The following is a 15144-nucleotide window of genomic DNA, read 5'->3' on the forward strand; positions in this document are numbered from 1 at the left end:
AGGCTCCCCGATGAGCAGAGAGCCCAATGTGGGGCTTGATCTCAGGACCCTGAGACCATGACCTGAGCCAAAGGCAGAGGCTTAACCCGCTGAGCCACCCAGGCACCCCTAACCAAAACAATCTTAAGGAAGAACAAAGCAGGAGGTGTATCACAACCCTAGACTTCAAGACATATACAATGATATGGTAATCAAAACAGTGTGGCAGTGGCACACACAAAAAAAGACACATAAATAAATGGAACAGAATAGAAAATCCAGAAATAAACCCACAGTTACATGGTCACTTAATCTATGATAAAGGAGGCAAGAACATGCAATGGCAAGAGAGTCTCTTCAATGAATCGTGCTGGAAAAATGGAAAAGCTACATGCAAAAGAATAAAACTGGACCACTCTCTAACACTATATACAAAAATAAACTTAAAATGGATTAAAAACCTAAATGTGAGATCTGAAACCACAAAACCAAAAAACTCTTGGAAGAAAACATAGGCAGTAATAACTTGGACATAAGCCTTGGCAACATTTTTTCCTAGATTATTTCCCTTGCCTAAGAAGACCTAACAAAAAAATAAACCACTGGGACTACAAAATAAAAAGCTTCTGCACAGCAAAGGAAACTATCAGCAAAAGGAAAAGGCAACCTACTGAAAGGAAGAAGATCTTTGCAGATCTTGTGATCCAGGTGACATGAACTTAGAAAGGTAATGTAACCATACAAAGGCTAAATTTTAAGATGTTGTTGATAAAGAGATCAAAAGCTTGATGAGCTTGTGGACCTGATCCTGAAGAGAACCACCAACCCACCTTAAGTACAAGTGACTATAGAACAGGAAATTTTCTTTCACTACTTTTGAATCCTCCCTTTTCTTAGGCTAGTGCATTGCACATACATGTTTATGTTTCCATAAACACTGCCCAGCACTTGATGAAAATATACAATTTATACATCTATTTGTTTGATAAGAATACCAGTTTTTTAACCAAGAAAAAACAAGTTGCTTTGGTGAATGTGTATTGGTAATGTACTAAATTTTTAAAGAAAAAAATATATAGATGCAAAACCAAATTTTGTTTCATTTCTCAATAATCACATGGAAAACCAAGAGAATAGTTGGAAATCTTATTTAGAATGCATGAACACTGAGATTCTTGTGCTACAATACAATGTAAGAACTGTGAAAGCAAGGACCTTGTCAGTCTTATTCTCCATTTTATCCCTGGCCCCTAGAAAGGGTGTAGCACAGAAGTAGGATCCAATAAATAAAGTTGAATGAATGAATTAAAGAATAAATTAAAGTTAACAGGCTCGGTCAAAAACTCTGAATTAGGAATGTTTTGAAAATTCTACTAAAAATTATTTTTTATGTATGCTAAAGGGTCATGGATTTATTATCTTCCTAAACAGTAACAAGATGCCTGAACTTAATAACAGACCACTTATTTTCTTAACAATTGTCATTATAAACTGCTTTATCTAAGTTTGGTTGTTCATAATTATTGGATTATTTTTGGTAAATACTGGTAACCTCCTGTATTTAAAGACAGGTGAGTAATTACTCTTTATAGACTTGCTACCATGTAGTATGTTATAACGAAAATAAATGTAATATGGAATCCCACCATTCTCACATTTATTAGCCAACAGGCACAAAACAGTCATACAGTCTATTTTATATGCTTCAATGTAGTTCTTCTTCTATGAGAAGATCATTTGAGGCAAATATTACAATATTAAAGAAGAAATATACAGCTAGTCTTTCATTTTGAGTCAGGCACCAAAAAATTCATGGCTATCTCCTAGACACAGGATTGGCTCCAGAATTCTAGCCATGCAGAGCCATTCTGAGAACTTGAGGCACTGGGTTCACTAGATTCTTATATAATGTTTACGTATAGGTATAAAACTCATGCTACCCAGTTTACATATTTGATTTTTTGTTGGTGAAATGAATAGTGTTCATCTAATAAAATATATTGCTTTATTTGAGAAAGAGACAAGAATAGATGAAGCAGCTTTAGTCACTGTCTATGTAATACTGTTTTTTTTTTTTTTTTTAAGATTTTATTTATTTGACAGATCACAAGTAGGTAGACAGGCAGGCAGAGAGAGACAGGGAAGCAGGCTCCCTGTTGAGCAGAGAGCCCGATGCAAGGCTCGATCCCAGGACCCTGAGATCATGACCTGAGCTGAAGGCAGAGGCTTAACCCACTGAGCCACCCTGGTGCCCACTGTTTTCGTTTTTTGTTTTTTTTCTCTACATGTTAACCAACTACACCCAAAGGGAATATTCTTATTAGAATACTTCAAACATTAACTGCTCATCCCTAACCCCCACCAGAGTCTTGCTGGGCCTGCTGGTCTGTGGCGAGCTGAGGACGCCAGTCTCTCTCCTGCAGATGTGGTTTGATAAAGTTGTCAAGAATAAGGTTTGTTTCAAGAGATAGCAGGTGAAATTTAGAAGAAGACAAGAGGGTAAACTGATTATTATGCTTGGAAATGTTTGGTAATTCGGGATAAGTATATTTTATATTATATATAATAAATATATATAATACATAAGTATATTTTATAAAATAAGAATAATACATCTAAATACAGGATGATATTTCGTGTCACCAACAGATGTATCATTTGTCAGATTGCTTATGCCCACAGAGGAAGTAAATGATAGCTTGTGCAGCTCATGCTCATGAACTCCCAAAGTGTAATATGAAGGTTGGCCTGACAAATTATACTGCAGTGTATTGTACTGATCTGTTGCTGGCCTGCAGGCTTCTCAGTAGGTTTGGCATGGACAAGATTATGAAGGCCAAGTCCAAGTGACTGGAGATGAATACCGTGCGGAAAGCACTGATTGTCAACCTGGTGCCTTCACCTGCTATTTGGATGCTGGGTTTGACAGAACTACTAATGGAAATAAATTTTTTGGGTCTCTCAAAGGAGCTATGGATGGAGGCTTGTCTCTCCCTCACAGTACCAAACAATTCCGTGATCATGATTCAGAAAACAAGGAATTCCATACAAAAGCACATCATGGGTCAGAAAGTTGATTACATTTATTACCTAATTAAAGAAGATGAGGATGCTTACAAGAAACAATTCTCTCAATAAATAAAGAACAATAAAACTCCAGATATGTAGGAGGAAATGTATAAGAAAGCTCACACTGCTATACTGAAGAACCCAGTCTATGAAAAGAAGCCTAAGAAAGAAGTTAAAAAGAAGAGGTGGAACCATGCCAAAATGTCTCTTGCCCAGAAGAAAGATAAAATAGCATAGAAGAAGGCAAGCTCCCTTGAACTCAGGAGTAAGCTACTGAGAAGGTAATAAACCAAACCACAATTTTCTATGACGATTTTTCAGATAAAAACAACAGTAACAATTTACTCAGCAAAAGTGGAAAAAAAAAAAAAGAAAAAAAAAGAATACATTAAACATTAACTGGTCAACAGTGTAAAATAAAACAAAAACAATCTATATATTATATACTGGAGTATTCAAAAATATTATAGACCATAAAATACTGTGGAAATGCATTTAAAAATTTTATCTTTAAATATACAAAATTAGTTAGGTTCTCATATTTTAATGTCCTTGTTCAAACTGTCTTACTTTCCTCTTCTCCCCATTGTCTCTGTCATCAACAAATTCATCTTCTTACACGGAGCCTCCTTGGATTACCCTTGTCAGAACTAATTGTTCCTTTCTGAACTTTATACTTGTTATTGCTTTATTCTAATTTTGTATTATAGTAAATTATTTTCCTGACTATTAAGTGAGGCAGGGAGTGTATCTTCACTAAATTAAAAAATGATCGCTTAGTAACTCTTATCTAAAAGGTAATTTTCTAGATTTAAACAATTTTAAGTGGGGCAAACAATTCTAAGTGGTGATCAGGGAAGTTAGGCAGTTATAATTCAGCTAGGCCTTGAGATCCACGTTGAACCTTTTCAAGAAGATGTTAATGAACTTGGAAAAAGAAAAGATATTATAATTAAAACAATGGATGGCATTAAAGGGTGAGATAGATTAGAAATGCAAATACCTGAGCATGTTTCTGCGTGTAAAATACTTCATGATTAAAAAAAAAAAGAAGAGAGAGGAGGAAATAAGCACACATGGGAGAATAATTCGATCATGGGATAAAGATCACAAAAAGAGGGATCAGGTTTGGAAATAAAGTGGTTTGGGTGTTTCCTCATTGAATGAGGAAGGGTCCAGCCCTTGCTTTTCAATGCTCAGCAAGTACTTGTTGAATGAACACAGAAAGAGCTTCCTTTGATAAGGAGGCCCCAATCAGAATCAGAGTGAAAATCCATAATATCAAAAATGCTACTAAAAATTCTAATTTATTGAACAATAGATTAGTGATTTGACAACTGAATTCTTTGCCATTCCCTTTTCTTTAAATGTTTACGTCTTTAATTTCTCCTCTACCCAATCTAGATTTCAGGGTCAACCACTTCAACAAATCTCTTAAAATATCTTCAACTCCCCCTCTTTTGTCCTTTCCCACATGTCATATAGAACTTTGACCCCAGATCAACTTAACTTTCAACTACTCTACCCTACTCCTCACCCCAAGATACTAAAAACCACTAGTAAAAGTTATAATTACAATATAATGTGATTTCAGTCACTACAAATTAACTCATGGTCCTCAATGTTAAATAAATAAATATGATAGAATACTGTATTTCTTTTTCCTCTCCAAAACCATTATATTAAGACTTTTATACTATTTTCAAACCTCCTTTCCCACACACAGTCTCAGTAGACATCACATCCAACTCTACAAAGAAAATGGAGGTCATCAGATAGATGCACCTTTGACTTTCCTTTTAATTTTTAAATTGGGGGAGGGAGGAAGTAGCAATGATGAGGATGAGAAGACACATGTCCACTTCCAGGCAGTCTGACTTCAGGCTCAAAGCTCTGTGTCATCTCTAATGCTTCTCAGAGTGGACCCTACTGGCATTTTGGATGGGACCATTGCTCAGGAGCATCACTTAAGATATATTCGAAGTCTTTGGTTATCCTTATCAATAATTATTTTTGTAGTCTTTTTCTTTTTCACTTTATTGTATATTGTTTCATTAGGTCTGTTCACTATTCTCCCATATTTCAGTTGGTTTTTTTTTTAAAGATTTTATTTATTTATTTGACAGACAGAGATTACAAATAGAGAGGCAGGAGGAGAGAGGAAGGGAAGCAGGCTACCCATTGAGCAGAGAGCCTGATGCAGGGCTCGATCCCAGGACCCTGAGATCATGACCTGAGCAGAAGGCAGAGGCTTTAACCCACTGAGCCACCCAGGCACCCCCCATATTTCAGTTTTTTATTCTGTTTTTGTTTCTTCTTATATTGCTTTTGTCTTTATAATGCCTTTATATTTTGCTTCCCTTTATTACTTGAGTCCTGCTACTTCATTTAGTATCTTTTAGTCTTTTAGTATCTTTTTAAGCCTTTATAACTTTGTGGATCCAGAGAGGGGGAGAGAGAAAGAACAAGAGGGAAAGAAAGGTCTCTGAAAGAATAGAAAGCTGTTTGAATTCTTCTTCTGTTTCCTTGGTTGATTCCTCTTGTGGGGTATTTTCTTCATTTACTTTTCACTTTATTCTTTCCCTTTTTTAAACCTTTGTGATAGACCCCATGTTGGTTCATTTTTTTAAGTTATTCATTATTCATGTATTGGGTGAACTATTTACCAAACCAAAAGTGGGAAACTAAAGGCAGGAACAGAAGGGAGGGCAGTGAGGAAGGAAGTAACGTCAAACACATTTGCTTGGCTTACTCACCTCCAAAACATGTTGCCAACTCTGTCACTTTATTTTTGTTGGTGTTAAGTAAAAACTAAAGTAGAGACCACAACTTGAAGGTACCCCTAGACCAAACACTAGACCAAACACTCCTAGTCACATAACCAAAATGTCAAATTGTATTGATTTCCTTGAAATGCTGACTCTGACCTTAAACAAAGCTTAAGCCTTCTTCATGTCAGTGTGACCTTAGAGCTTCCTAGATAATCAGCCACAAACCAGTAAGCTCATGCAGGAGAGGAAAGGAAAGTGAGTTTCCAGTAACAAATTACTGAAAATAAGAAACAATGTACTTACTCATTCTTGCTTTATAAACTGAGCTGTACTACTAACAACTTTAGGTTCTGCAGTCTTCCTGTTCAACAACAATTTCTCATGCAATAAAATATTCATATCAAGTAATGTTTTCTGAATTTTCTTTTGTCATTGGTGACATTGAAAAATATTTCCCTTTCCTTTTCAACATTCAGGAGATATAAGTAGCCTGCTCTTAGCCTCAAGTGACCACTGTTTCCCTCCTTCTTTCACTCTTTTGCCACCTTGACAATCACATTCACAGTGCACTTTTGGAAAAATCAGTTCTTTGTGAGCTTTGAAGGATGTAGGCTATCAGTAACCCACTTCATCTCAGATTTCTGAACATTTGGTGGTATTATCCTTCAAAATGTAGGGTTGAGGACTGTCATCAGTCTCCTTATTTCACTGATAATTGAGTTTTTCATTCATTTTTTTCTTTATTGTTTGGAGAAAGTTTTTCAAAAAAGGAAAAAAAAAAAAACCTGTTGCTACACGATCTTCATCTAAAAGGTCTTTGAAATAGTTTGCCATTAGGAAGTTCAAAACCACACTACCCCAGAAAATCAAATTCAACATCACTATCTCTTCTTACAGTGTTACGGTAAATGTGTTACAGTCAACCTCAACAGAACAGAATACCCCATAAAATCTTATGAAACGAGAGGAAAGCGGCACTATTCTTTTTTTTTTTTTTTACTTCCTCTTTTTTTTTTTTTTTTTTTTTTCAGCATAACAGTATTCATTGTTTTTGTACCACACCCAGTGCTCCATGCAGTCCGTGCCCTAATATCCACCACCTGGTTCCCCCAACCTCCCACCCCCAACCTCTTCAAACCCTTCAGATTGTTTTTCAGAGTCCATAGTCTCTCATTGTTCACCTCCCCTTCCAATTTCCCCCAAATGCCTTCTCCTAACTCCCCATGTCCTCCATGCTATTTGTTATGCTCCACAAATAAGTGAAACCATATAATTGACTCTCTCTGCTTGACTTATTTCACTCAGCATCATCTCTTCCAGTCCCATCCATGTTGCTACAAAAGTTGGGTATTCATCCTTTCTGATGGAGGCATAATACTCCATAGTGTATATGGACCACATCTTCCTTATCCATTCGTCCGTTGAAGGGCATCTTGGTTCTTTCCACAGTTTGGCGACCGTGGCCATTGCTGCTATAAACATTGGGGTACAGATGGCCCTTCTTTTCACTCCATCTGTATCTTTGGGGTAAATACCCAGTAGTGCAATTGCAGGGTCATAGGGAAGTTCTATTTTTAATTTCTTGAGGAATCTCCACACTGTTCTCCAAAGTGGCTGCACCAACTTGCATTCCCACCAACAGTGTAAGAGGGTTCCCCTTTCTCTACATCCCCTCCGACACATGTTGTTTCCTGTCTTGCTAATTTTGGCCATTCTAACTGGTGTAAGGTGATATCTCAATGTGCTTTTAATTTTGAAAGCAGCACTATTCTATACCCCGTATTTGAACCCTTCCACAAAGCTTATTTTAAGCCTTGTCTCTACCACCATATTCTGATTAGTTTAAGTCTTCTCATTTACAAAATGGGAATCATGATGCCTACCACATACTCTGACTGCAAGGAATAAATAACATGTAAGTAAGTTTTTCACTATAAAGCATGTACCTAGTTAACTACCATAAAGACCGTGGTAAGCCTACTTTCAGCCCAGGAATTTGGGAAGAGAGTGCCTGCTATCTACGTTATTATTGTTTTTCTCATTAACTTCAATTTTTTTTTTAGATAATTTCACCTGTTTTGTAAGCATTTTGCTTTAGTATCCCTATTTGTAAAATAACTATTATTACATATTTCAAGATTTCCAATCTGTTTTTATTCCACAAATGGTTTCCTACAATTGGAGTTTAAAAAAAAAAAATCTGTTTTCTTAGCTTGGTCTTTTGTTCATTCAGTATTTTCCCCCCCTCCACCATTTAGATGGCTGGTCTGAATCAATCCAAAAGATTTTCACTGACAATAGCTGAGCACATTTCTGTGTAACAAAAATGCTACATACTATTTGTTAAGGTTTTATGCTTAATGGAGTGTATTCAGCCAGTTGTGTTAATATTTCAGCCTTATTTCCTCTCTACAAAAAAGGGCACAATGTCGAGATTTCTGAACTTTGTTTTTAGGACTAACGCAAAGCAGTAAAGATTTGAAATAATACTGAAACTATGTACAAACACTTGGAAAGCTTCCTATCAAAGAAAATGTGTCACGTTTGTGCATTACAGTAGAAAATACAACACTTACAGATACAGAAGTCATCCAGCTTTAGGTTGATATATTCAGCCAGTCCTCAGAACTGGGTTTCATATACTTTTTCCAGCCTATGTCATTCTATTTTCCCAAAGGATGCTTCTATTGTATTCAGATTGATAGGCTCACTTTCCCAGAGAAGATATGTACTACCTTCATGTTCTCAGCTCCCAGAGAATATCTTATGTACTCTCCCCACCTAACTATGTCATACATACTCTCTGAGTATGAAAACCACCCTCTCCATGAACACTTCATTACACTAGTCTTGATGAACACTACCCTTTCACAGAATCAATTTATTTTCTATTAACTCAGTCTTAGAACATCTTCAATAGTGAGTTCCTCCTCCTAGATTCCAATATCTGAAGACAGAGACTATTTGGCATCTAATAAGTAATTGTTGAATAAATTAATGAATTGTTGATTTTTATATCAGAAATTAATATCTCTTACACCTATTTAGAGTTAATATATAGCAATGATCGTGCCAACTAGCACTATCTTATCAGGATTTGAACAATTAGGTCAATACTAATGACAATATTGCTCTTCTAAGTACAGCTTTTAAGTGGTCAATTTCTAAAAGACTCTACCTGGAAGTTATATAATGGGTTATCTGTCCTATGTCTGCTCTCCTTCAACAGACCTACATTTAGTCCTCATTACAGTGTATGTACTAGATTTTCTATGGAAGGGTAGCATACTTAGAACCAATAAATGTTAAAATATGAAGGGGTTTTCAAAGTGTTATTCAACTTTGCTAATTTTAAAATAAGAAAAGAAAAGTCTAGGGAGATAAGATAGTTTTCTCTAATTACATAGATGTACAATGGTTAAATTGGGCTTTTTAAAAAAGATTTTATTTGTTTGAGAGAGGAGAGAGAGAAGGAACAGCAGGAGGGGCAGAGGGAGAAGCAGACTCTGTTGAGCAGGGAATCCAACATGGGGTATCTTCCCAGGACTCCAGGATCATAACTTGAGCTGAAGGCAGGCACTTAACCGACTAAGCCACCCAGGCACCCCTGGGTGTTTTGATTCTGAAACTAGTTATCTGTAGAATGTTTTCTGGACCAACTTGGGTGATTTTATGTAGTCTATTTTAATTCTCTCTAACCAATGTACTTATTTCTCATTAAGCACATTTTTATAGCAGACATCTATAAAAGAAAAAGAAAGAAAGATGCTGTTCAAAACACTGGGTGTTTGAACAAAAGCTGGACATAATGGCAACTGGGCAAATCATCTCTGAATCAGACCTCGAGTCCTTACTGCTCTTCGGTGTTCACCCCACCACCATCCCAGTCGCAATCAATAGAATCAAACATCAAACCTGCACTGATGGGTTTTTCTAATTTGGGACTTATATTTTCAGTAGCTCATTTTTTTTCAAAGACTCAATCTTAACAGCAAAGGTCTAAATATTGTCTTATAGTATCTGACTTAGGGAGAAAGTTTAATGATTAGAAATCATGTCCTTAGGTAGATTGTGTCAACTAGTAAAAAGTTATCAGGGATCAATCAAACATGCCAAATAAAAATTTAATGACTACATGCTTGCTTCTCTTTACCTCTGGGGGAAAAAAAACATAAAAATACTAAATATGGGTAAAAATCCCATAAAAGGGGTATCTCCTGATTTACCCACACAAATAAGATGTCCAGGTATGCTGTGACCTCAGTGACTTAGCCTGAGACTTAGATCCCTGCTCCATAAACTTAGGATATACAAGAAGCAAACTTCAAAGTTACCTTCCAACTCTAAAATTAAAAACTTTTCTTTTTCTACAAGAAAATGCTCGTGTCACTAAAAGTTTGTTCTGGGGGAAATAATGTTAAATGGCTTTTGGGGGAGGAGGGGGCAAATAAAACACCTGGTTTCTAGTGTTTGCTGATTATCATGGTACAAATACTCCCACCATGACCAATTTCAAGCTACCAATGTGAAATCAGTAGATGTAGAATTAGAAAGAGATGGACACAATCCATCCTCCTGCAGTACAAGCCAATTCCAACACAGTGCTGTCTGAAACTCATTAATAATTATAGTTTTTTCTGAAAAAAAACATATTTTCACATTTTAGGTGTTTCTAACTTCATGTGTGTCCTGTAGGAATATGCACTTAGATTCCTTCATTTGGCATGTGTTATTAACAGCACTGATTTTCTTAAAGGTTGACCTAAATTTGCACATCTCATCAATGAATATTTGCTGATCACCTAACATTACGGGCAGTGTGCAAGGCAATACAAGTTAGCAGTAAACAAAACAGACAAGAATCCCTGCCCTAATGGAACTTGAGGTTTATCTCCAAATCACTTAAAGATGCTATGGCAAAACAGAACACACTGTGTCACTTAGAAATCTCTTAGTTGCAAAACATAAACCAAAATAAAATTCATCTTTTTGTAAGTGAACTTATTAGTTCTTGTAAATGCAAAATCTGGAACTATACCTAAGGTGAGTGTTCATCCAGTGGCCCAAATTAGTCACCAAGGATGCAGTTGTGTTTGTCTCATCAAGCTTTTTTTTTTTTTTTGGCTGTACCAGCTTTGTAGGCCAATGGTGTCCCTTCCTGGTAGCAAAATGGTCACTGTGTTTCAGATCTCCAACCTTACATCCAAGAGGAGAAAGAAGGTGCCTTTCAGGAGCTCCTGCACGCCAGAGAAAGAGCCTCTATTTTAGCAAAAGCCCCAGAACATACCATCTTACTTTTTATTAGATTATTTTCCCATCTCTAAGAAAATCTCTTTGGCCAAGAGGGTAAGATCTGTTGAGTCACTGAAGCCCATGACATTTCACCCTTGGAGTTAGAATTGGGTCTCCTGTCAACTCAAATCTCATGCATCGAAGGGAGGAAACAGTTGTTTAAAACAAAAGCTATTTTTTTTTCTTTCTAATTTTTATTTAAATTCTATTTAGTTAACATACAGTGCCATATTGATTTCAGGAGTAAAATTCAGTGGTTCATCATTTATAACACCCAGTGCACGTTCTAGTTAGTGCCCTCCTTAATACCCCTCATGCATCTAGCCCATCTCCCGCCTCCCTGCATCACCCCTTGGTTTATTCTGTCTTTCTTCAAGAATCTCTTAATGGTTTGTTTCCCTCTTCTTTTCCTTAATTTCCCCCTCCCATATGTTCATCTGTTTTGTTTCTTAAATTATACATATGAGCAAAATCATATGGTTTAAAACAAAAGTATTTTAAAAGAAAAAAACTCACAATAACAAGATGCTAAACAGTAAAACAGCAAGTGTCAGTTACTGGTACTCTCAGAGCCTGAAGTGTGAATTATACTGTCAGAAAAACGAAGAGAGCCTGTATGGTTTCTATGTCTCTGGCCACTTACAAAAAAGACCTGCCTCTGGGATTATGGTCTAATGAGGGACCCCAGACATGGTCAAACTTAGTACTTTAAAAAGTACTAACTGAAGATTAGGACATTTGCAATTAATTATAATTAACACAGCTGCCCCAATTAGTCCAATGGAAAAACAGGTAGATATTTAGGGATCAAAGGGTCTCCTTTTCACATTTTATTAAATTTTTTAAACATTTTATTTACTTATTTGACAGAGAGAGTTGGGGAGGAATAAGCAGGGGGAGCGTCAGGCAGAGGGAGAGGGGGGAAGCAGGCTCCCTTTCAAGCAAGAGCCTGATGTGGGGCTCGATTTCAGGTCCCTGAGATCATGACCTGAGCCGAAGGCAGATGCTTAACTGACTATGCCACCCAGGCACCCCTATATTTTATCAATTTTTAACAAGTCACAGAAATTTCTTGGTGATAAGGTTTTTCTCTCTAACGAGAGCCAGCTATCTTAGAGCGAGTCTGAATGACCCTGATGATAATCACACTACAGAGATGCCTGTGGTGATTTCTAGAGAAATATGTAGACAGGAGGCTGAAACTTGTGCTGTTTGGGGGAAAATAGTTGTCTTTCAGTAACTGCCATGGATTGGAGAAATTTTCAGTTAATAATGACTATATAACTGATTTTGAAGCTTTAGGCTTTTTTCTCCAAAAATATCCATACATAACTTTGTCACATGCGTGTCTTTCATTTCAAATGAGTACCTGCAAAATGCATTTAGGACAAGCTTCAAAAAATACTGAGACATTATTAAAATGTGTTGTTTCTCTTCTTCGGATGTTCATGAAAGGGACTGACCACAGAGGCCTTAAGTTTTAGATAGAATTATCATTCTGTCAACCAAATGTGTATCTTTTTCAACTATGATTATCCTCTTTTTACCATGATTAAGTTGCAACCTGGCTAGTGACGTCAGTACTTTCATCTAGATGTCCCTTCATCTTATTAATCTAAATCCCATCAGAGTCTAGCTGTAACTTAATCCTGTTCATCCCTGCTAAAGCCTCAAGGGAAATTAAGGGCAGCAATTAACCTAAGGATTTCAATTAAAACTCCTAATGACATTTTTTTTTTTTACTTTTTTTTTTTTTTTTTTTTTTTGTACAAGGAAACTGCTACCCGCTGGCCTTGTTGGGATAGACTTAGCTTGCTGTTTCCATTTGAGTTACAGCTGATGGAAGCAAAGGTATCTCAATTATTTATTGCTGCATATAACAAACTACCTTAAAATTTAGTAGCTTAAAACAAGAGCCATTTTATTCAATACCCTAACTGTGGTCAGGAATTTAGGCAGGCAGTGCTCATGTGGGTGATTCTGCTGCCCAGAGCATTGGCTAGGAACCAGGTGGTATGAGTCAGCTGGGGGAGTCTGGAGGGTCCAAGATGGCTTCTCTCCCATGGCTGGTACCTCGGTGGGGACACTGGAAGGCTGGACTCAGCAGGGCCCTTGCCTCTTTTAGTGTAATCTCAAAGCCTTTGTACGTGTCATTCAATCAAGGCGGTTAACACAGCAGCTCAAGGCTCAAGGAGAGGCTGTTCTACCAGAGGCCCAGGTAGAAGGTAGAAGGCTTCTTTTGACCTAACTGTGGAAGCCCTTCTCCCAGGCCACTTCTACTATACTCTATCTATCAAACAGATCACTATGGCAAGGCCATTTTTATTTATTTTTGGGGGGGGGGGGGAAGGCCTTTTTTTAAAAAATTTATTTTTTTTTATTTTTATTTTTTATAAATATATATTTTTATCCCCAGGGGTACAGTCTGTGAATCGCCAGGTTTACACACTTCACAGCACTCACCCCAGCACATACCCTTCCCAATGTCCATAACCCCACCCCCCTTTCCCAACCCCCCTCTCCCCAGCAACCCTCAGTTTGTTTTGTGAGACTAGGAGTCACTTATGGTTTATCTCCCTCCCAATCCCATCTTGTTTCATTTATTCTTCTCCTACCCCCTTAACCCCCCATGTTGCATCTCCTCTCCCTCATATCAGGAAGATCATATGATAGTTGTCTTTCTCCGATGGACTTACTTCGCTAAGCATGATACCCTCTAGCTCCATCCACGTCGTCGCAAATGGCAAGATTTCATTTCTTTTGATGGCTGCATAGTATTCCATTGTGTATATATACCACATCTTCTTTATCCATTCATCTGTTGATGGACATCTAGGTTCTTTCCATAGTTTGGCTATTGTAGACATTGCTGCTATAAACATTCAGGGACACGTCCCCTTCAGATCACTACGTTTGTATCTTTAGGGTAAATACCCAGTAGTGCAATTGCTGGGTCATACGGTAGTTCTATTTTCAACATTTTGAGGAACCTCCATGCTGTTTTCCAGAGTGGTTGCACCAGCTTGCATTCCCACCAACAGTGTAGGAGGGTTCCCCTTTCTCCGCATCCTCGCCAGCATCTGTCATTTCCCGACTTGTTAATTTTAGCCATTCTGACTGGTGTGAGGTAGTATCTCATTGTGGTTTTGATTTGTATTTCCCTGATGCCGAGTGCTATGGAGCACTTTTTCATGTGTCTGTTGGCCATCTGGATGTCTTCTTTGCAGAAATGTCTGTTCATGTCTTCTGCCCATTTTGATTGGATTCTTTGTTCTTTGGGTGTTGAGTTTGCTAAGTTCTTTATAGATTTTGGACACTAGCCCTTTATCTGATATGTCGTTTGCAAATATCTTCTCCCATTCTGTCAGTTGTCTTTTGGTTTTGTTAACTGTTTCCTTTGCTGTGCAAAAAGCTTTTGATCTTGATGAAATCCCAGTAGTTCATTTTTGCCCTTGCTTCCCTGGGCAAGGCCATTTTTAAACGGAGTTAAATTAGACTCATCTTTCAGCAGTAGTAGAAAAGAATTTCCAACCCTCTGTATTCTGCCACAAGCAGCAAATTTATAGGTTTCCTAGGGATACAAAGCCACGTTGAACCCCTAAACTAGAAAAATCACATTCTACTTCCACTAACCTGAAATCGAGAAATTGGTAAGATGGCCAGTTAGCTATGATGAAGTGGGGCACAGGGACAAGTAGAGGCCAGTGTAAAGCTAGCTGAGAAAGGGAAGAGCAGTTATAGATACACTTTTCAAGGGATTATATGGCTCCTGAGAGAGAGGGAGAGAGAGAGTTGGAAACAACAGCTTCCAATCCTTATATACCTTTATAATAAAACTTGCTATTTTTGAGGTTACTTGCATGAAACACTGTTTCCTGAAACCAAAAATTTGTTGAGCCAGCTACTCACTGTCTGTAGACAATGTTTTTTATTAAGTTTTGACTTTTAAAAAAATGCTCCATGCTACAGCATCTTTTGCAATAACATTTCCTTGTCAAAGTATTTCTCAGGTGGAATAGTCCTAAATGAAGTC

General features: G+C 37.3%; 1 pseudogene; it reads left to right on the plus strand.

The window, feature by feature from the left end:
- Positions 1–2402: 2402 nt before the first annotated feature.
- Positions 2403–3333, plus strand: LOC111144474 (annotated as a pseudogene).
- The last annotated feature ends 11811 nt before the right edge of the window (positions 3334–15144 follow it).

Source organism: Enhydra lutris, unplaced genomic scaffold (genome assembly GCF_002288905.1).
Source record: "Enhydra lutris kenyoni isolate GAN:26980312 unplaced genomic scaffold, ASM228890v2 scaffoldscaffold11, whole genome shotgun sequence".
NCBI lineage: Eukaryota > Metazoa > Chordata > Mammalia > Carnivora > Mustelidae > Enhydra > Enhydra lutris.